The sequence below is a fragment of the Pogonomyrmex barbatus genome, unplaced genomic scaffold (assembly GCF_055798465.1).
Source record: "Pogonomyrmex barbatus isolate J1 unplaced genomic scaffold, ASM5579846v1 scaffold19, whole genome shotgun sequence".
NCBI lineage: Eukaryota > Metazoa > Arthropoda > Insecta > Hymenoptera > Formicidae > Pogonomyrmex > Pogonomyrmex barbatus.
In genome coordinates, this window is record NW_028297115.1 from 739,338 (window position 1) to 763,337 (window position 24,000).

At 42.1% G+C, this 24,000-nt stretch overlaps 1 protein-coding gene across 13 annotated transcripts in view; it reads right to left on the reverse strand.

The window, feature by feature from the left end:
* The window catches only part of cic (Putative transcription factor capicua), a 58,125-nt gene that overhangs the window by 29,675 nt on the left and 4,450 nt on the right, over positions 1 to 24,000 (reverse strand). For 9 of the 13 annotated variants that reach the window (XM_089075371.1, XM_089075363.1, XM_089075368.1 and 6 more), the window contains exon 2: positions 4,810 to 5,183. The exons of 1 other annotated variant lie outside the window; for it this stretch is intronic. The gene's annotated coding sequence lies outside the window, so the exon portion shown is untranslated. Of the gene's footprint in view, positions 1 to 4,809; positions 5,184 to 5,526; positions 6,061 to 7,450; positions 7,899 to 24,000 lie in introns of those variants that run through there. 3 more of the 13 variants (XM_089075360.1, XM_011631339.3, XM_089075362.1) reach the window with 3 other exon arrangements.

Genomic DNA, 24,000 nt, shown 5'->3' on the forward strand with positions numbered 1-24,000 from the left:
TCTGGATCTTTCAAGACGAAAGGAAATTTGCTCCATCCGTTATACATCGATGTAAGATGTAAGATGTATCGCTTCGTCTTTGTTTCTCGTATTGTACATCGAGAAAAATAGGACGGTGTTTGTGTCGATTTTCATCACTAAGTGGAAAATATCCCAAGTCTCGAGATTTTTTTTTTACATTTATCGGCGTTTTATTATGTTGAATTGGAATGGCGGTCGAACTCCGTTCCACTCGGAATCGCGGACTGATCACTCGCGCTACCATTTACGCTGCGTAACCACGTGACACACACAACACGTACGCAACGCGGGCGTAAACCGTGCAACTCGTACGCAACGCATCGAAGTGCAGCGTCGCCGGCCAATGAGTAAACGCATGCAGCCGCGTGTGCACGCACGCACGTGCGTGGCGATCGTAAAGAGAGAGAAGGAGAGGAGGAGGAGGAGATGGAGAGAGAAGAGTTATCGCGTACGCGGTGTCAATATTTATTTATGATGTCGCCGGAGGTCGCGAAGTTGCTATTCAAAAGAATAACGGAATATCATCAAATCGCGTCTCTTCATCATTGTAAAAAGAAAAAAAAAAGAAAGAAAGAAAGAAAGAAAAAGAAAACTCACAAAAATGTCCGTCTTAGGAGTGTCTCACAAAAGTACCGTCTATCCGTTCTGGACTTTCTTTCATTGCGAGTAAAATAAAATAAGTATAATGTCCATACTAATCCTTCCGTTCATCCAGGGAATTTGTTTCCTTTACGCACGACAACGTCTTTTATCTACAATACCCCCTCGGATCTTCGTGACTTTGACAATTGTATTTATGTATGTCCTTGTCGTATTTTCAAGTAAATGATTTTCAGAAATATGAAAAGATGATCGCTGAATATGCTTATAGTGTATACTCGGAGACCCTCGAGCATAGAAATGAAACGGAGACAATTAAAGGTGACAAAAATTGCGCAACGAAAGGAAACAGATGTATCTTCATAATCTACAAAAGGTTCCCTTAAAAATGCGTAACTGCGGAGAAACATCGTTGAAATGAAAGATTAAAATAAGTTTTGCGACGTTAGAGTCGCGAAACTCCCGGCTGTTAAATTCGACGATTAGATAATTGTGAAACGGAGCGCAAATTTTATGCTGAAGTACAATAAGAAGACCTACAGGGAGTCCGTTTTGTAGAAAATATTCGTGACATTTAATCATCTCTGTTTTTTATTACGATATTACTGATGGATCAGTAACAGTTATATAACACGAATGTAACGAAATACTTTCGATACTCCATTATCTTTCTCCAGAATTATTTATATAAGAAACATGCATGCAGTAAAATACGTAAAATTAAGGCAGCATTTTATTACACAACACGATCTTAGCATGACGCAAAAACGGGAGATGGATGATTTCCAGGAGGATTCGAATACGAGTCGAACAAAGAATCAATCTAACGATCAACCGACATCGCGCGAATTAAGTGTGTGTGTGTGTGTGTGTGTGTGTGTGTGTGTGTGTGTGTGTGTGTGTGCGCGCGCGCGCGCGCGCGCCTCTGTCGAATGTCGAAATCTTCGAAATCTCGGATCTTCCCGATCACCATTAATCTCGCCACTCGTACACAAAAACACGCTGATAATTATTTTCGACGATGCTAATCGAATGTAATCGATCGGGGATGTGTACTCAGGATTTACAGTCCGGAAGGACGCACTAAACACGCACTCTTTACGCTTACCAGCTGTTGATAACGGCGCGCAGCTCGAACCGATAACGATTATCGTGTGTATGAACTTTTGTAAACCACTGTTCGTTCCGCATAGAAACGACCGCGGGAGGCGGTGGAGAAAGAGAAAGAGAAAGAGAAAGAGAAAGAGAGAGAGAGAGAGAGAGAGAGAGAGAGAGAGGAGGGGGGGGGAGGAGAGATAGAGAAGTGGGACCGCTTGTAGAAATTTTTGGTGTAAAGCTGGCGTATCGTCATTTCGTAGAAACTCCTGAGAATTGAAGACTTTTTATAATTCTACAATTGTTAAACAAATAATTCTGACCATTAAACTAAAGAAAATACCTCCTCAACAGACCTTCTTTCAGATGTTGAAAGATTTATAGAGCTTTAAAGAGTTCTGCCTTTTAAAAGTGAAAAAAAAAAGTACTGATCTTATTTGAGCAATGACTAACGAGCAAACATTGTTACGAGTAGTTTATTTGTACTTTATTGAAATGATAAAGAAAAATCGTAGACGTTTCATTCGTTAATAAACTGATAGTTCAATTTCCCGGATAGTTCAATTTATCGGCGTTGCAGCAAGATTATTGACCATAAATGATGATTGAATCTCTCTCAGACGATTTACGTCGTCTACGAGAGCCGCGTTCCCATGGTGTCACGAATTTTTCGTTATGAGCGATGTAAATTGAAATATATTTTCGCGAACAAACACATAATAAATCAATGAAATAAAAAGCCAGGATTCAAAAATCACTCGAAAAGAACAAAAAGTTCATCAACGACCATTTTTTTCATTCGGGAATATTCGGGATTGCCATCGCCTTCATTTCAAAGCGCATTCATTTCAAAAATTGGAAGATGCATAAGAGATCCGTAGAAAAGAGGAAAATAAACTCCGCATCATTACGCATTATTATTCAAAGTTTAATAATTCGTCCAAATTGGACACGAAACGCGAAATAATTTCATGCGGTTCGTATTTTTAACTTTTTTCATTACTTCAGCCTTCGGTGGCGTAAATTGACGTTACTAAAACTCAGGCAGGGATTTATTGATTATCTCTCCACGCGTCATTGCAGAATTTATATTCCAAATACGAGGTACGTTGGTTTTCCGCTAATGAAAATTGAATTTAACAAATGATCCCGAATAACTTTTTCCTGGCTAAGATCAAAATTAAAAAATCCTAGTTGAAGTCTCGGGCGAGAGATCTCGCATCTCGCGAATCGCTCGATCGAAACCCATGTGGGACCATTTCGCGAGATTATGCTATCAAAAAGCGACGCACACTTCTCACGCGATACCATGTGTTTCAATATGTTGGCACTCTTTACGACTTCGTGTCACACAGCTCCAGATCGTAGATCGCGATCAGCTCGCTCGGATTACACAACAGGCAGTCCACTGTTGAAAAATCGGAGCAGATAACGGCTCCTCGTTCATAAATCTGTATCGATATACGTAACAACCGATAAACGAGAGGCATGCGTAAAGTGATCATCGTCTTCATCGTCGTGACGAAATCATCGCGCATCTCTCTTCTCCCCCTCCCTCCCTCTCTCTCTCTCTCTCTCCCCCCCCCTGCAAATTTAGATCAACGATAATCCATGCGCGACACTCCCTCTCGTCACACATTGAGTACATTCGCATGGTCAAACATGGTGGCCTTTTACGTGTCGCGGCAGAGCGTATCTCGTAACGAATTTACGGTAATTTACGAGAATTAAAAATAAAACCTGAATAGAAGTTTATATTCTCCAAGCATGAATTAATTCATATCACTTTTCTTCGTGGAACTTTCCGCGAGCGAGCCAATCTCTCTTTATTTGGGCATGCTCGTGGAATGTTGAGGACTGTCAGACCTCGCGCACAATCGCGGAGAATAGAATAGAAATTGACAAGAATAAATATTAAATTTTGGAAAGAAAAATGAGGAATAAAGATAAGACGTAACACAAAAACATGGACATGAATAAATATAGTACATAGCCACATCTTATACTAACTTTTGTGTGTGTGTGTGTGTGTGTGTGTCCACTGTGTATTACATTTAATCTCTTTATCTAATATTTATTTACAAAATTCAATATTTATTCCTGTTTCCTCTATTGCACACGGGGTGTCTCATTCATCCAAAGAATTACCTAGTTTCAACGATAATTTTTATCAATTTTTCTATACATCTATCTAGATCTACATCTGTATTTTGTACAACAACTGATAGTTGACATTGAGTCAACAGCGCACTTGAGAAATAAGTAGTGAAGATATTAAAATTGTGTACGATAAAGCCAATCGGACGGATCAATGAACCCGGCTATGGATATTCGGGGAGATCGCGCCATTCGCGAAGTGAAGAAGAAGTGGAAAACGAACGGAAGAGATGAACCGTGGATATGCATGCGCGCGCGTGCGACGTCATAATCTTATCGTCGATCGCGAGTGATTCAACTTTGAACTTTCCGTCGGCTGTCGGACGAAAATACACTCGCGGATTCGGCTATCGAGGTGGCACGGTTCGATTCGGGAACGCGAATAAACCTGATGATATTTTCGCTAGCTCGCTCCCAAACGAGCGTTTTTCCAATTTCCGTTTGATCGAGATCATACCCGTCGAGGAAACGACGACGAACAAAGACGATTAATCATCGATTGCATCAGCGTCGCTCGATCCTGACCGCGATTATAATCTTTAACGAAGATAGCACTCGAAAGAAAGGGAAAGAAAATATGAGAGACAGTTAGAGAGAGAGAGAGAGAGAGAGAGAGAGAGAGAGAGAGAGAATGAGATGAAAGAATAAGTTAAACTGAGAGATTATATTATACTTAAATCACGCTGGGCGAAGCTCACATAACAGTGTGCCTTTAATGCCTTGTAGCGTTACAAAATGTAACAGTGAAATAACTTTTTAATACACCTCGGGCCGTTTCGAGGGAATTATCATCAGGAATAATACGCATAATTGTGCGGGAATACCGGTGCGGAGGAAAATCGCGTCGCGATCACTGGTTTTTGAGCGTGGGATCTACGCGACTTGTGCCTTGAGGTCAAGCTTCGCGGCGAGGTAACGAAGGTATCGAGGACTTACTCTCGTTCGGGCAGCGTCAAGGATCACCGAGCGAGTCGACGACAGTCCCAGACCGGTAAATCCACCCACAGCTGGCGGCGGCGGCGACGGCGACGGCGGCGGCGATGGCGACCACGACGGCGTGAAAGAGGAGCATCACCACCATTTCGTCGTTCAATCGCGTCCGGCGCACCGGGAGTGCACTTTCCATTCAAGTGGCGACGACGGTTTCGCCGCGGCGTGATCAATCGCACCGTGCAAAGGCGTTATTGCACTCGTAATGCACATATCCACCCCACACGTAAGAGCGAAAGATAGAGAGAGGAAGAGAGCGCGTGATCGTCGACACTGAAGAGAGAACCGTCACACGCCGTGTACCAGGCCGCGAAGATGCACTGTGAAGAAGCAGCGTAATCTCGTTACGAAGGGTGGAAAGAGAAAGATAAAGCAGGAGGAGGAGGAGGAGGAGGAGGAGGTGGAAGAAGAGGAAGAAAAAGAGAAGAAATAGAGAGGAAAGCGGTGCACGCTACGTGTGGTATCGCGCGATACCATCGCGCTTCGGAGAACGTCGAGCGTCGAGGCAGGTTTCTACGAAACGCATAACGAAATTTCGATGATGAACTTGCGGCACGGGATATCGGAAATCCCGAAGATAAATAAATCCCAAAGAAATTCACGAGAGGGGGGGGGACGTAGAGAGGACGGGTGGAAAAAAAAAAGATGTGCAAAAGTGCTCACGGAGCTCTAACGGAGAGCACATGGTGTACCATCGAGGAGCATAACACGCGCAACAAGCGAATGGAATGGACGCACACGCATCACGCACGCACACGCACTTCCGAGGAGGCACTAACACCGCGGGTCTCGGCGTAAAGATAGCGGAGGGACGACGGAACGGGCCGACGGAGGAGGGGCGATTGTTACTCGTCGTCGTCCTGAGTTTACGGCGCGTGAGACTGAGAGATGTGACGAGAGGGATGATAACGCAGAGGGCCGTGGGCCGATTTCCCTCATGCGGCGAACGGCCGACGACCGAGGCTGGGATCGCCGAGGAGGAACGCAGCGCCGGAGGATCCGTGAAACTCGCGCGGTCCCGACGCGTCCAGCAGCTCCATCTTGGCTCGCTCGAGTCGGCGGTGGCGGTCGCACGGCGCTCTCGGAGTCAAGTCTCGCACGCACGCACACACGTACATGTACACGTAACACGCGCGCGTACACACACACACACACACACACACACACACACACACACACACACACACACACAAAATCACAAACAAATACACGCGCTCGTTTTCCGAGCTATCCACTCGCTCACTCGTTCTCGTTCGTTGGTTGGCCCGTTCGTCCGTTCTTCTCGTCTCTCACAAGAGCGTGCCGGGGAGTGCGCGCGCGCGCGCGCGCGTACTCTCGAGCCGCTCTCACTAACACAATAAATCCATTGTGAGAGAGAATTCCTGGCGGCGCATTCCGCGTGTACGTAAGAGTACGGCGACAGAGAGAACGGAGGCAGGGAGAAGGAAAGAGGGAGGGGGAGGGGGAGGGGGAGAGAGAGAGAGAGAGAGAGAGAGAGAGAGAGAGGGGGAGGAGGGAGGGAGTCACCGTCTCGAATCAGCTCGGACTCGACTCGACTCGACTCGACTAGCTTGTGTTCACGGATGTCGTTACAGGGGGCGAAGGAAGAAAGGGGCGGGAGCGCGAGAACGAGAGCGTGCGTTTGTGTGCGAGTGAGGTGGGAGGTAAGTAGCGAACGAAGAGAGCGAGGGAAAAAGAAAAGGAGCCGATATACCGGAGGGACGTTTGGTGGGGAAGGAATTAATGCATGCTAAAGGTGGGGCAGGGAGGAAGAGGGGAAGGAACGAAAGTGGAGGAAGAGGAGCGAAAGGGGAGCGGAGACGAGAGGGAAACAGGAGGAGAAGAGAGTACGAGGCGCGCGCGTGGTATATGGTCATCGTATAAATAGACGGAGAAGCGATACAGGCGTCGTATAGTACGATTCCTAGGACAGGTAGTGTGTGGATGCTCGCTCGTCGTAACATGCGACCGACTACTCCACGCGCGCGCTTGCTTCCCACTCAGTGTGGGCATCACACCGTGGAGTCGCTGACACACGCGCACACGCGCTCGTTTGCTCGCTCGCTCGCTCGTTCACTCGTTCACTCGCACGTACACACGAGGCCGAGAGCACGAGAGGAGAGATGGCGCGCGCGCGCGCACGCACACACACACACACACACACACACACACACACACACACACACACACACACACGTAACACACGCGTCACGTCACGACACATCCGATGCACCTCCACATACTACCCCGCGCGTCCGAATTCACTCATGCACTCGCGTATACAAAGAATACGCGCGCGCGCGCGCGCGCGCGTGTGTGTGTGTGTGTGTGCCTCGGCGACATTTCATATCACACTTTGCGATTGTTGTACACACTGTGTACTCCGGTGCTTCATTCTCGCGATTCCGCGCGCGTTTTCACTCCCGCACTCGACGCGATACGCGGCGAAAGACGAATGAATGAACCCAGGAAGAGAGGGGAGGGGAGGCGGGGACGAGATGTCGCATGGGGCCGCACGCGTATCACCCTCGGGACCGACCTCCCGTGCCGGTGAACGGCACGGAATCGCGCCGCGTTCTCTACCTACCTATCCACCCTCGTCGTTCCCATCCGCGTGCACCAGGCACGACGGCCTCGAAGAGCGCGTTGCGTGCACCAGTCAGACGCGCGTCTCGTCACGTCACGAAGTACGTTCGCCGCTACACGGTTAGTCTTTACCGACCGGGAGAGCAGCGCGGCCGAGACAACGGCGACGGCGACGACGGCGACGACGGCGGCAGCGGCAGCGGCGACGGCGGCGGCGGCGGCGGCGATGGTAACGACGATGACGATGACGACGACAACAGCAACGTCGTCGCCGCTGTTCGGAGACGCGAGCGAGGACACGAGCCGGCGACACCAAATTATTGACATCGCCGTCGCCGCATACGCGTTAAAAACGTGCCGCGACGATCCTCTTCGTCGGTGTCCTGCTTCTTTTTCTTTCTCTCTCTATCTCCCTCCCGCTCTTCCTCTGTCTCTTTTTCTGTATCACTGTCGGCTCCCCCAGTCGAGCGCGTACACCAGTTACTCTCGGATTCGATTGCTCAACTGAACCGCCTGCGACGAGCCGGAGTCGTATAACCGAGGCGGCCCGACCACGCGCGCGCATGCACGTATACACATATAACACATAATGCAGAGAGAGAGAGAGAGAGAGAGAGAGAGAGAGAGAGAGAGAGAGAGAGGAGAGAACCGGTATACGCGTCGCGTATGTTCGGGCACCACTACTCCTGACACCCCGCTGCGCGCCCCCTCCCACCCCTCTACGTCCTCCCTCCCCACCTCTTCCTGCGCCTCCTCCTTCACCTTCACCTTTTCCGACCGCGCGCTGCCTCCTCCTATGATTCCACTTCTACGCTCGTGTATCTCGGCGGACGTGCACGCATACGCTTCACCGAGTCACTCGGACGAGCCGAGAACGAAGCGCTCAATATTCACTGACAGTCCCTACATTCACGTACTTATACTCATACGCGCGTATACTCACACACGCAACTGATAGAGAAAGAAAAAAGGAGAGGAGACGAAGGGAGACATGCTTGCTCCCACTGACAGTTGCTGTATCTCGATCGCGCGCGCGCGCGCGCGCGTGTGTGTGTGTGTGTGTGTGTATCCGTGATGCGTACGTATGTGCATACATGCGAGCGACCCGCACGCGCGCGCGTCCGCCTCCACGTACATACGGTTTGCCCGCCCCCCTTTCCCCGGCCGACGGGGCGCGCTCACACGGACGGATGCACTTGTGCGCGCGTAGGCGCGCTCCGCACGCAGCGAGTAGCCACGGCGTGGCGCGGCGCGGCGTGGCGCGGCGTGGCGTGGTGTGGCGCGGTGCGACGACTCGTGTGTGCGCGCCCAAGAGCCTCTAACCCGGAGCAGCACACACCTACGCACACATAGCCAACCACCGGCGGTCCGTCGCCACGGACTTGCGGGCCTTCCAGAAGCGTAAGCCTGCCAGCCCCATCGTGAGTCTTTCTTTCCTTTTTTTTTTTTTCGCGGATAAATAATTCCCTAATCCGCACGGCTTTCCCGAATTTCGAAGAACTAAAAAAGTTAATATTAAAAAGGATCAGATCCACGTTGATTCTCCTGAGTTTTCGAACCAGAGTTTTATTTTATTTGTTATTTTTTTGCTCGGATTCAGTTGTTTAAGAGTTTGGAGAAATTGATTTTGAAACGTGTAGAAAGATAAAATATTAACTTTCACGACTTTTTGGAAGTTTAATCATTTTTGTTTCACTTTGTTAAGTGAACAAAGCGGTTCGACCTATCTTTTTAAGGATTCGAGAGCTGAACATTTTTTTTAAAAACTTGGAAAAATTAATCTGAAAGAATTTGAAAATACATTTGAAAGAATATTAAATTTAGATTAATTAGATTTTCTCATATCTGCGTAAAAATATATATATTATATGAAAGCCTTTTTAATTAACATTGAGCAAAAATCGTAAACACAGAGTTCAATATCGAGTGCGATTGATGTATGCACATGTCGTGATGTTTGCTCGCTATTGAAAACGGAAATGATATTTCCGCAATAAAAATGAGAGAGGAGTAGTTTCTTTGATGGATCGTAAACAACTACGAAGGTTTAATAAAGAATACCTTCAGAATACCTAGAGGACAATAAAATCTTATTCAGCTAATTTTAAGCGAGCTTTGCCTGAAAAGAAGCTTCACTCAAAATATACACTCGATTAATATTATATTTCCAAGAAGTGCAGAAAGACACGGGAAGTATATACAATTAAAAATGTTGACTTCCTTTACAAGACATAAATAAAGATTAATAATGTTATTAAATCCATATCTCTGTAATCAAGAAACCGTCGCGTGACGTTATCCCAAAATCATTCGCTCGCCGATTTCGCATACGCCTGTACTCAGCAAATTATTATAAAAAAACATTTTTTTACATTTTCGAGGAGACATGACATAACATTACGGTTGTTCGACTTATTCATCCGCCGCGTCAATAATTACCTTATAATAGATTACAGCGGAATAGAAAACGAACGAGTTCTTGCAGACTGCAAGTTACGTTATGCATGTATTTTTAGCGAGACGATTGTGAATCTCGTATCTTTTCTTTCTGTCCGTTTATCTCCTTTTCTCCCGTGGCTTCTCTCCTTTTCCTCGCTAGCTGATTACACACAGCTGATAGACTCGCATCGGCAGCTAACTGCTAGTTGGATCACGACGGGCTATGAATCACGCCGGTGGACGAAGTCATATGCTATTTCGGAATCCGGAGCCGCCTTCGAGCAGTCAAAAGAATAAGAAATCGAAAATTCGATCCTGCTCCCGATTCATCGTCACCATCGTTGTTACAACGGTGGGATATCAGCGCCTTTGACATTCCGCCTTATTTTTTTGTAACGTTGAATCTCATTGTACAGATATCACATTTCACGCCAATTTTTTTGCTACACTTTTTTCTCCGTAACATTTTCCACTTTAACTTCTTGCCCTCTCCTTTGTTCCTAGCCTTGATTTGTGCACTTGATTTTCAAAACAGTACAGACACTTATATCTTTTCGATCTTTTTCAAAAGAATCTCATAGTCAATTTTATATATAATATATTCTACAACGGGAATCTTTATAAATTTTTCTTGCCAAATAATACTCTTCGAGAAAAACATAATCGCGAGTCTTTTACGCTATCAAGCGTTATATCTTTCCGCTTTTTGTTCCGCCATGTTTTTTTTTTTTTTTTTTTAACTGTTTATGTTCAAAATTTTTTCGAAAATACAACTCTCCGTACAACTCTTGCTTGATTATTTAGAAGAGCAAGAGAATTCTCTCCGAATTGCTGCCACATAGAGAGGAATCTGTGTTTTTTCTTCTTTGTCAAGTGTCGCGGATCGCGACATTAAAATCGACGAGCGAGAAGACTCATAGACAAAGTAGACACATCTGGCGTAACAGTGGCCTCTCGTACGTCCTACGTAAACGCTCAGGACGATTGATGTGCATCACGCACACTTGCACGTGCGTACACGCACGCGTTTATCTGCATAGTCAAGCAGGGGCGGTCATTAGACGCGAAAACAGAGATAGAGATGCCATAACAGTTTGCGACAACGACGCACAAAGAAGAGAATTAATTTCACAGCGGAGGACGTACGCCGGAAAAAGTGTGTGAAGCCTGATATTATAGCTTCTTATCTCGTTACATAGAAACAAAGGAGTATCAAAAAATAAAACGTAATAAGATAAGGATAATTAAAACAAGGTATGCGACTTCGACTTCGTTAATATTATTTAATTATCGTTAACAATTATCTTAATTTTGCATAACGAAGAATATGTGTACCGAGAAGAGAGGAACATAATAATAAAGTGGCTACTTAGTCTGGAAATAATATTTCGAAATAGCATATCAAGGAACGACGGAGCGCGATAAGACGTGTGGCAATTAAGCTGAAATATAATAATAATTCCAAGAATTATAATAAAAGAAAAAGAAAATTAAATTTATAGTAGAGAATTAATCTCTTTATTCTTATATTTTTTTATTTCGTAGCCGATTAATTAAACTTAAAATTAGATAATGAAAATTATCTACAGCTCATTTATCATAAATTGAGGAATAGCGCTTGTAGTTTGCTTCCAGTAAAAACAGCTATTGTTTTTTTTTTTTTTTTTTTTTTCCATCTAATCAAATGATAATGGTCGAAACCGCGTGCGGCCCTGCGGTCGTGCACACGGTGCGTGCGTGCGTGCGTGCGTGGACGGAATAGTAAGAAACGTAAAGAGGGAAAGACAAAAAGAAAGAGAGAGAAGAGGTTACGTATATAACTACTAACTAGTGTTGTGTGTGCGCACAATAATGTACGTGTACTCGTCGAGCGACTTCTCGGAATTTTCAACGTCGGTCCAAGAATTATCGCGCGCCAATACTCATACCGACCGGTATCGAAATCCAAACAGATACTGAAGTGGTAGATAAACATAGAATTTGTGCATTGCGCCAGATTTGCACGAGAAGTTGCAAACCTCCCCCGCTGAGATTATCCCCGTCTGCGGGAGAAATCGCGACCGATTCGTCAACTCTGTAACGAGTCCTCGTTTTACGCGAGCGAATATTACGGTGAATCGACACGAGGACGCACTTCCGATTTATTGAAGACCGAGGCGGTGGCGTTATTACCAGTCAGATAAAAATCCGAAAGAAAGAGAAACGGTCGGAGAAAAATGACGATGGTCGTCTCTCAGAAAGCAAAAGATTTGTCAGCGAGAAACTGTGCAAAGTAGCACCAAAATGTATCTGCTTAGATCATGCGCACAATAGAGGAACAGAAGTAGGAATTAAGAAGAGAAATAAAAATTAGTCAAGATAAATCAAGATAAATATTCTCATATGTAAGAATGTTACAATCAAGATTATTATCCTAAAAATTTTTAATGTCGATTTGATTGCATTTGTATTGATGCAAATATTATAATTGTACATTTGTATTGATTATTTTTGCTCCCAATATTAAAAATCTTATATATAAAGGTTATAATATTCTTGTTTATTTGAGAATAACTATACTTGCATCAATACAAATTCAATCAAATCAAGCAGAATTGCCACAGAAAATGAATTCTGAAATTCCTTGAGTTTTTCATGTTTTACAACTGACAATGGAGAATTTTCCATGACCAATATTAAATTTTAATGTTTAAAAGCAGAGACAAGAAAGCTAGTTTATATTAGACGCAATATCTTAAAAAACTAGTAACGTAATCTAATCCTGAATATAAATTTCAAGCCAACAAAAATAATCGAGTATTGAAAAAAAGAATGCAATTATGAAATATGATAGAAAAATGAGATTAAATAAAAATGCTGGAAGAAATATAAGTACTTTTTAGAACAAAAAAGCTTCTTTTAAAGAAGTTTCAAAAGCGAAATTTCAGATTTTTCAAACAAAATTTTGAATTTCTTGATCTATTTTATGTAAATCTTTTCTTGCCTTTTCCAGCCAATTTTTCCTAGCCAATACAAATTTCCATGACTTTTCCCGATTGTCCAGATTTTTTAGGTCTGTGGCAATCATGTCAGAACTAAAATTTTTCTAAAAAGATCACAATTAATATGATTCTTGCTTATATACGAGAATATATAGTCTTGATTTAAAACTAACTTTTGTTGGACACAAGTAAGTACAAGCTATAGCTATATCTTAATATATTTATCATGTCCACTTTGCGTTACGTTTGATCTCTCTTCCTAATCTTCTTTTCCAAAATTTAACTTTAATTTATTCCCGTGTTCTTAATTCTCACTTCTGTTCCTCCATCATGCCTCCGATACAGCACTGGTCGGTGAGATGCTGTTGAATGGGTTGCGGCCTATTGGCTGGTCTCGGGTCACGTGTACATCGCTAGACATTCATTCTCCCCTCGCAACTGGTCCGCGTATAATTTGCACACGCATGCATGCCTCGGCTGCGCGCGACCGTCATCGCCGTCGACATGACAAGCCCGTTCCACAGTCACCGCGAAGGTTGTACATGCACCTGAACGGTAATAAGGTGGCTTCAAACCGAGGGAAAAGCGCGAACAAGCGCGAACGAACGCGAATGAACGAACGAGTTCCGACGAACGCGGAAGATAGCATTCCGAGCATAAACGATTTCAAGTTTGCGTAGAACACGTTTCATCTCTCGTCGATTTCACGTTAAAGAAAAAGATATGGCGAGGAACAAATGCGAGGAACCACCGTAAATTGTTTTGTCTTATATCTACGGTGACCATCCTTTATTCTAAAGGACAGTCCTTTATTTTAGGTAGCTGTCCTTTAGCTTTATTTACTTTCCGAAAACTCAATTTTATCTTTTATTTTATCTTTTATCCTTTGCTTTTATCTAGTCCTTTATTTTATAAGAAATTTTTCTAGTTAAAGTTTTAACGTCTCGTGTCGTATTAATAAATAAATTTTTTAAATAAAATATGTAAAATATAAATATATATAATTTGTGTCTTCTTGTGTTGATTATATTTTTAATTAAAATTATTCAAATTAGAATCCATTTTCATGTTTTATTTCAAACCTATTCCAAATTTAAATCAGGGATTTATTTCAACACAGTCGAATCAGTTTTAAACTATCAGAAAATTGCGCGGTATTATCTCATTTTGATATATGACGCAAGAAAATTTTATAATGCGCAGATTTCTGATAGTCACAAACTTATAAACATATAGAAACGAAAATCTAAAATTTTCAGACTTGTCCTTTATTCTCTTAAAAAAAAAAAAAAAATAATAATCACCGTACTTTATTATACTCTGATGCTGCGTGAGAAGGATCGGTCGCAAATAGCGGGTAGCCTTTCAATCCCTTCGACACTCACTCTTACGAAGGACATAAATCTATCTCATTATTATTAATATACTGTCAAAGAAAAAAAATTACATACAATAAGTACGAAAAACATTTATTGTATAATAAGGCAAAAAATTTATTTCTCGCACGAGATTTCACGCGAGAATGCTACTCGTCTAATTTAAAAAATCTTTAAGAAATCAAATCCACTTTCGGAGAATTAGACGAATTCGCTGTCGCGTTACTCGCGCAATCATCCTATACTTCCCACGGGAGAATTCTATCGGGATAGATTCGAGATAATTTGCGAAGTCACGATTGACTTACCGAAGATTACGAAGCATTGGAGATGCCACGAGCGTCCAATAAGTAAATTATATAACGTCGCGCGCGCGTCTCGCTTATTCCGTACGTGCGTGCGTGCGTGCGTAGGACGATTACAAGAGTCCGTGACGTGCCGGGGCCTCCTTTCCCCTACCTTCTTCTTTTTTTTCTCTCTTCTTTCATTGCTCGTTGCACACCACGGGAACCCGCGTATCGATCGCTATTTAAGTCGCGCGAGAATAACCAGTTGTGGCCGCGGGTCGCAAAAAGAATCTTGGAGTTGCCACGACGTATCGACGTTAAATCGTTAAGGAGCCGCCGACGCTCAAGGCGCGTAAGAGTTGAATGCTTGTTCGTCGCTGTTCGTTGCAACGGCATTGGATGAATGAAAAGTCGCAAATAGCGCGAGAGAGAAAGAAAGAAAGAAAGAAAGAAAGAGCGAGAGCGAGCGAGAGCGAGCAAGATAGCGAGAGAGAGAGAGAGACGGATTGAACGACGCGTCGTGTAATCGTTGCCGATAGCATCTTTTTCATTGATTCTTGATATAAAAGAAAAAGATAAATTACGAGGAAAAATGAAAGAGAAAAACAAGAAAGAGAGAACGGGAAATAATAAAATGTCAAATTATGAATAAATGATACGCTCAGATTTCCGTCCAAAAAGAAGATTAGAAGATTAGAAGATAGGTCTTATATTCGAGTCCTACTAAATTCACGTCGTTTTTGCTTCAAACTTCAGTAATTTTCAAGTTTCCGTTTTTTAGATTTATCTTTTCCAAGAGCGGAAGAAAAGAACGAGCGGGAGATGGGAAGATGTCACGAACGCAAATCTGTCGCTAACGGCAACGGACGTTCCGACCGCCACTTAAACCAAGGTGCTCACGATGCCTCGATGACAAACGCGGAAAAAAAACGAGACCGAAGAAAAAAGAGAGAAAGAGACGGAAAAAGAGGCGGATAACTGACAACAGCCGGTGTTTACGGTCACCGTCTTTTCGAGTGGTGTTACGCGAACTCCGTTAACTCCTTATCTCTAGCGGTGACGAGGAAACGCGATGCGATGAAAGCGCGATTACATTTACCATTATCTCGACATCGCGAGGAGGACGCGGTTGACAATCGTGCCATCTCACTCGTGCCATCAGCGCGATTTTTTTTTTGCCATCATCCCACCTCCTTGGGTGAACCATCGGCCATTTCGTTTGTGACGACGCAACGCCGCGTCCGTTTCCCGCGAGACGCGATTAAGGAACAGCGTCGTCGTTTAACGTCTCGATAATCTCGATCATGTATTCGGCTCTCATCGACGTACAGATTAACTCTAATCTCGGTGTAAATCTAATCTTTACCTTCTTCTAATTTGTCGAATTAGTGAAAGAAGAAGAGCGAGATTAAACCGAGATTAAAGTTAATCTACACTGAAAGTAGAAATGGGCAATGATCGTACTCCCCCCGTGTGCGCGTTTGGCGAAAGGGAAAGAGAGAGAAGACAAAGGGAAACGGGGGGGAAAGAGGAGGGGGGAGGGGGGTCCGCGCGCGCGATAAAAGTACCACTCGAGAAAAGATATCTTCGAGATGGTAATCTCTCGGTGACCGCGTCGACGTCGGCGGGACCGACGATTGGTGGACACGACACTCGAGCGTCTTCCTCTACAATAATATCGCACCCCGCACCCCCCGTAATCAGTCGCGCGGAAGCCCAGACTGCCCGGCAGCGGTACCACCACCCCATCTCGCACACTATTATTATAACCGACGCAGAATCAATCGAAAGTCGCCGTACACACTTGCGTCATCCGCGTATCTCCCCCGCCCCCCCCCCCCCCGCTTTCCCGCTTTCTTGCGTTATTCCGCTTGTACTCGCGCTGGTTAACACGTTCCCGCGTGTTTCCCGATCTCTTCTCTCGATCACTTATGGCTCTCAGGAAACTGGGTGACTATATATATGTCCTTTATTCTGAAAGGAGAATCCTTTATTTCACAGACAGATAGATGTCCCTTTTGCCAAAATTTTTCTCAAAATTTAATCGTGTCCTTTATTTTACGAGAAATTTTTTAATATCTAACATTATATGTATATACTAATGAGTAAATTTTTAAAATGAAATGTATACAATATAAATATATATAAATGTAATTTGTCTTGTATTAATTATATTTTTAATTGTTTTAATTATTCATATTAGGTCCGTTCTTATTTTTATTATTTCGAATTCATTTCAAATTTAAATACAAAAGGACTTAAAAGGTTTGTTCCAACACAGTTCAAACTAGTTTTAAACTAGTTTCAAACTATCAGAAAACTGCAGTACAGTATCTCATTTTGATACATTATGTAAAAAAATTTCGTATTGCGCAGATTTTCTACAGACTAGTTTGGAAACTAGTGTAGGAACAAAGCTCTAAAATTTTCAGATTTCTGCTTTATTTTCTCGAAGAAAGTATGATACACGATAATACATATATATTCTGAACATAGCAATGGTTACACCTCCTTCTTAGAAATATTAGAGACCCAGTTGGATTGAAAGATCAATTTTTTACTTGCATAAACGCAAGAACATTTTCACGAAATTGCATGCATAAGATTTTCAAAATTGACAAAAATCCACAATAGATCATACAGTATAACTTGGCCAAGACTCGGATCAGAGATCCGTTCCCTCAACCTTCGCTGTTATATTATGAATATTTGTAAACATGAAGAAACATCGGTTTTTGCGCCAATAATAATTTTGAAAATGATCTCGAAATTAACGTAAAATACAAAAATAGCGTATTCAAAAAGTGTCATTAACTCAAAAATCTCATCTACTGGACTTGATTAGACTCCAATTGAATTAATGCTTTCGAGACTAATATTTTAAATTATAAATCTATCGTATATACGTTTGCTCGAACAGATCGCTTCGAGAGTTTCCTTAAAACAAAGGTCAAGCTGTCTCGTGGACAAACCAAACGATCGAGACGTTAACGAATATCACTCCCAAGTTGAGTATTACGGTATATTAGTCAGACTACGTATCATTTATCTCACATAGAATTGTACTCACTCATGGGATGGTGTCGCAATAAAGCTTTTTCGAGAGAACGTCCAACGCGTCGTAATATCATTTGTTTAATCATCCATCGAGAGAGGAGGAGAGAGAAGATATATATATATATATATATATGGCGACACACCTCAATTGAATCGCGTGATCGAAGCGTGAACTGTGACGTTCGAGGTGTACAATATCGAGGAAAAACTATTTTCACTCGCTCGTTATAGCGCGCGAATCGAGCGAGCGAGCGAGCTTTAAAGTGAGAAGGCTCGCATAATTCATTTTCAGCAAATATCGCGCCAGGTGTATTCCAATCTCGGTGGAAATAAAAGATATTGTATCCGAAGAATCTCCACGCGCAGCTTCTGCATTCCGTTGGGATTGTAAAGTCCTCGAATTACAAAGGTTCAAATAACGGAAGAATCCGCTATGTTATTGCGCGTTTCGTGAGAATCTACGAAGAAGAATACGACAGATCTGTCGAAGCCGAATAGAGTAAATTTTATTATTCTCGAATAGTTTCATTAAATTACCGCGCTCTTGAATGAATCGTTCATCAAAAGTTGTTTAAACGCTTCCATTTCAATCGTCTTTCGAGTCATCACGCTTATCACGAAAAAGTTCGGTCTTTCGAGAATTAGAAATGTAGCAGGTGTGTTGCAAACAGCGGGCTAACTTAGATCACTCTGACTGAATAATATTTAGCTTAATGCTTCATGCTTTTATGTTTCGGATTTTTATAAAGGACAAGTAACTATCTCGACTATTTATAATTGTAATTACGATACGGTTTTCAGACATCTGTTTTATTTAAATGCCAGAAAATCGTGGATACGTGTATGGATATATGTCACTGTCATAATTATACTTATATATATATTTTTTGCTCGTTCATAAAATTGAACGTGTCCGTTTATAACTGCAAGTAGAAAAAAAAAATTCATCGCCGTTTTCGGCGACTTCAAAAATTTATATCTACTATCTGCTACGATACGTGGGAATGCGACAAGATTAAACGATATTCCAATGACAGTGGACAGTATTTCAGCGGTGGAAATAATCGAAATAATAAATCAAACGTGAATCTCGGTCTATGATAATCATTTATTTAGAAACTTTTAGAAATGAAAAATGATGGTAATTTAAATGGATTTAAACTCAGGTGACTCAGGTGAGAGGTTACGAATCGAGTAAAAATTGTAATAGTACGTCGCGTTTGTCGACAGTCTCTCTCGATTATTGACACGTCATTTAAATACGTACTCGAGTACGGCTAACGTTCGATCATAGTTTTTTCGAGTAGTAATAGAACGTGAGTCATAAAGAGGCAGGTATAGCAACGGGTTATGACTACCTACTACGGAATTTCCCCTCCCCTCGTTGCGCAAATCGTTCATTGATAATGATATTGTCATGCAAATTTAATTCATGATAGTATATTTACACTCGAAATACCGCGGAGTCTCTCGGCACATTTAAAAAGTTCCGGCGCAAACCCACTCTTGGCATCGCATTCTAAAATTTTTTTGTCGATAACTGACGTCGTAATGCGAAAGAAATCTAGTCAAACAGCTATGCGTGTCACAGATATAAAATTTTATTAATTTATAACGTAAGGTTGTTTGTAATACAAAAGATTATGTTACTGAAAAGAATGTGGAAATGGAATGTGGATTTTTGCGCGGTTCAGCGCATTTCAAGCCGATTCTGTTTAGTTAATTGATTATATCACTTAATTATATCATAACAAGCAAGCCAATTTTTTGTGTTAAAAAATAGAGTATTATTCTGCCAATTTACTTGAGTATCGTGATATATATATGATACGTCATGTAATTACAGACAATCAGAATTGAAAAATGAAAACTATTTGTGAGCTATTTTGTTGAATATAAGTTCACGGTTCATGTTCAAAATTCAGCTCAACGCAGATTTTGTACTGCACGAATTAGATTGTTATTTTCAAGACGAATCTAGTAAAGAGCGCGAATGGAAGAACGAATGAAAGAATTGTACTTCAATGAGCGTGGATGGAGCGGTCGCGAGTACAAACGAGTCCAAATATATAAAATCAAACGAATCTACGTTTCCGGCACATTCCGTCGTCGACGCAGCCGAAGGAAGGGCGCTCGCCGCGTTCGTTACGCGCTCGTTCGCGCTCGTTCGTCCTTGCGCGCGATCCGGATCCACCTTGACGATGTTCGCGCGCCGCCCCGCGCGACACCACACGGAGATACGCATCTGAAAATATTTCATTCAAAGTACCGTAAGTACTGGCATGTGCCAAGCATTGACCGTGGACGACCGTCTAGCGAACGTCTATAAGCCTGGTTTGTCGTCTATTAAAAGAGTGCTCGAGCTGCAATCTTGCGATTACCACGTACCTGCCCCGTGTGTGCCTCGTGAGCGCACCCGTACGTACACATATGCGCGCTCTGTGTGTGTGTGTGTGTGTGTGTGTGTGTGTGTGTGTGTGTGTGTGTGTGCGCGCGCGCGCGCGCGCGCGCGCGCAAGCCACGACGGTTGCGTGTCCGCGGGCGTCTCGACGCGTTTCCTCGTGGCCTCTGTGAAGCGTCGCCGCCCGCCCGGTTAGCAACAGATTTCACCAGGATCGGACGAGCCGTCGAATAAGAAGGACCCCCGGCACCCCGTGGCCTAGAAAAGGAGAGGGGGGGGAGGAGGGAGAGGGAGAGAGAGAGAGAGCTCTCTCACTCGCTTTATTCCAAGCGAAGGTGTGGGCAACACGAATCGATCCGCGAATACAGAACGAAGGCGGGCAAGCGCTTGACAATTGCCGTTTAATTCTCTTTCTGATGAAACGACGATTTTGCGAGGCGATCGTCGAAAACACGAAAACCATCAAAAACATATCAGCTTTCGCGAAAGATGTAACATTACGTCTTGCATACGACCTTTTATTTTATTAAAAATGAAAAGGTCGTTGGTGATTTTTAAAAAGTTTATATAAATGTTGTTTTTTTTTTTTTTTTTTAATTTACAAATGATCCCTAAGTATTAAACTTTTACCAATATCTATAATAAAATACATTTTTGACTTTTAAAAAAAAAAACGCGAAATTTAAGAGACTTAAAATATCTGCAATATATAGCCCGATTTAATTTATTCTCTACTTTTGTATTGTATAGATTTCATTATTGTTAGAATGTTATTTCACAGCTATATCTTTGTTTCTCTAGAGAACAATTAATGTTTTATGATGATGATTTTAATGGATGAATAATGTACTGTCGTATAACTACATAATACTACATTACAATAATATTGTAATGTGTGTGTGTGTGTGTGTTTATATAAATATAATATCCAATAAAATCATATAAATAAGTCAGATGTTATAATATATAATTAAATAAATAAATATATAATTAAGAAGCCATGTATCAATTATATACTAAATACATAGAAAAAATTAATCTTAAATCAAGACAAATTCTCATCTATAAGCAAGAATATTATAATCTTTTCAAAAATTTTAGAAAGTTTAAAAAAAATTTTTAAATTTTGATTTGATTAAATTTGTGTTGATACATGTTAACAAATATTACTTTTGCTCAACTCAAGACTAAAAATCTTCTATATAAAAATTATAATATTCTTATTTTTATTTATTCTTATTTTTATTTATATGTGAGAATATCTATATTTGCATCAATATAAGCTCAATCAAATCAAGACTAAAATTTTTCTAAAACTATAATATTCCTGCTTATATATGAAAATATATAGTCTTGATTAAAAATTAACTTTTTTCTGTGAATTTACTTTAAATTCCTTCTTTTTCTTGCAAAATTTTATTACCATTCCATATCAATTTAGAAAAATTCTCCATTCAATTTCGATCAATTTTTCGCTTTATCGTAACAAGTATAGAGGTGTAGAGAATATAACTCGTTTATCTCCCAAGCAGAAAATGACGTTAATTGCTGTAGCTCAGGGCTATAGGTATAATGCTTTCCAAGAAACACTGAGAGATATCGTTCTCTCGCGCCATGTTGCTCGAGACAATATGACGGGACAAGTGACGAGCGATGATGAGTCTCGCGCAGATTCAGTTCCGATTTCATGGAAATTCTTTCGAAGAAGACGCAGACCTTCATTCTCAATGCGTCAATGTTAACGGCTTTATCACGCGCGGCGACAGGAGGGAAGAGATTATGATCACCTAATTCGTCGCTCGTGCGTGCTGCATCGGTGACCCGTGCACAGCGAAAGTTCTTTTGTTCGTCGATGAATCAGGATCCCATGCGCTTACGCGATTCGCATTTACGAAACGCTCTACATAAGGGCGTTATGCGTAATATATATGGTATCACATACGTAATACACGTTACGTTTAACGCTCGCTCAAGCTACGTCAAGCAAGACCTATCTCTACATGACAATTCTGATATTGTTCATCAAATAATTTGCCGATATAAATAAAAATTATGCATATATTTATGTAAAAAAAAAAAATATATATATATATATATCTGTAGAATGTCATTCTGGAAAGATATAAGAATTTTTCTCTAAGCACAGCTGCCTGGACCTTTGTTTACATACGATGTACGTGCTCGGTAGTGCTTAAAACCGGTGACGTTTAGCGTAAAAAGTACGGGCTTGACCGTCGCACACTTCGCACACGTCGCCCTTTCTCTCGGTTTCTCTCCCCATCTCTCTCTCTCTCCCTCCTTCTCTTTCCCACTCTGATTCATCCGCGATGCCGGGGCCGGGCTCTCATAAACGCGTTCGATCCCGTGGAGCTCACGTGCCGTAAATTATTCGGTGAGAATAGGAGAGGAGCTGTGTCGTGACGCATGCGCCGGCACGCTCGGTGCAGAAATTAAACCTGCGACGAGGATCGCCCGCGATCCAAATAACTTGTCACGGGGAAACAGGTTTCTACGGGGGTCGCACACGTGTGCTTGCGCGCGCGCGCGCACTTCGGATAGACGGTGATGCATATTGTATAGATAGATATTCATAAATAGATGATGGCTCCAAACTTTCTAGTAGCTAATACTATGAATTTTCTCTGATAAGAGAGACATAATCGATTTCTCTCTAATTCAATAAACTCACGGTGTAGTAAAATGTTCAAATACGATTAAGCTCCCAAATGATTATGATCCACTGGCTCGATTAAAATAAGATTTACCAAACTCTCTCTAAAAACAGAGATGTGTATTATTATGAGAATTAATCCCCAATTAGTATCATGGTATTTCTTAATCATTATCGCTTTCTATTGGGAGGGGGGGGGGGGTTGTAATTCAATTATTAATATTAAAGTATTAATTTAAAAAATATAATAATATAAAAAATATAATTTAAAAAATAAACAAATAAAAAAGTATTAATCCTTCAATCCTTAGTCTTAGTAGATATTCAAATCAATTTGCGCGTGGCGGTTTACGTGGTGGAGGAGGTCAAAATCGAGATCTCTCCGCGCGCGGTCCAGAAGCGAAAGTCTCAAAGTAAAACTAATCCACGGCGTTTACGCGCAATTAGCGGGCGACGTCAAAAGTTTGGGCGGCTGTACGAGACGAATCGCGAAACGCAGTCGCAGAGACGGATAACGATCCGCGGATATTTACGTCGCCGGTTGATTAAAACGATTCCGACGGTCGTCTACCTCCTGCACCGACGTCTATTTTCAAGTAGATGCCGTGTGACTCGCGCTGCCGACGCATTTACATTTCGAATTTCGTCCGTATGCACACGCCTGCACGCACGCACGCACGCATGCACGCACGCACGCACGCACGCACGCATATACGTCATGCATGCGGTTTCGCATCAGCCGCGCGTAACACGGAACCTAATTGTATTTTCACCTACGCCTTCAACCGGCGAACGATCGTTTCTAACACTTTTCCCTTTTTCCTTCTCCTCCCCTCTCGCCATGCCGACGGTATGACGAAATCGAGCGATCGATGCGCTTCGACAAAAGAAGAAAAAAATAGAGAAACATTCGTGCCGAACGTGAACCTGTTCTAAATCTGTTTTAGACAATTTCTGGAATTTCGACAGAGCGAACGAAGTTATGTGACATCACGGAACTTATTGATTCGTAATAAAATAGAAAGCTTTGTTTCAGAATATATTCTGAATAAAATACATTTTTTATATCTTCATTTAGATTGTGTATTTGTAATTGTTGTTTATGATCCTCTAGACCTTTTTGTACGATTTAATTATCTCAATAAAATAAACTTGATGAACAAACTTCCATGCTTTGGAAATATGTTGAAAAATTGTTTGAAACTTCATGCATAGTTAACGCATTATTTTTCATGGTACACATAATCTCACACACACACACACACACACCACAATTTGTGTTGTAATAATAAATAATAATTACAGGCTATACAGACTCTATTCAAACGCGAAAAAAAAT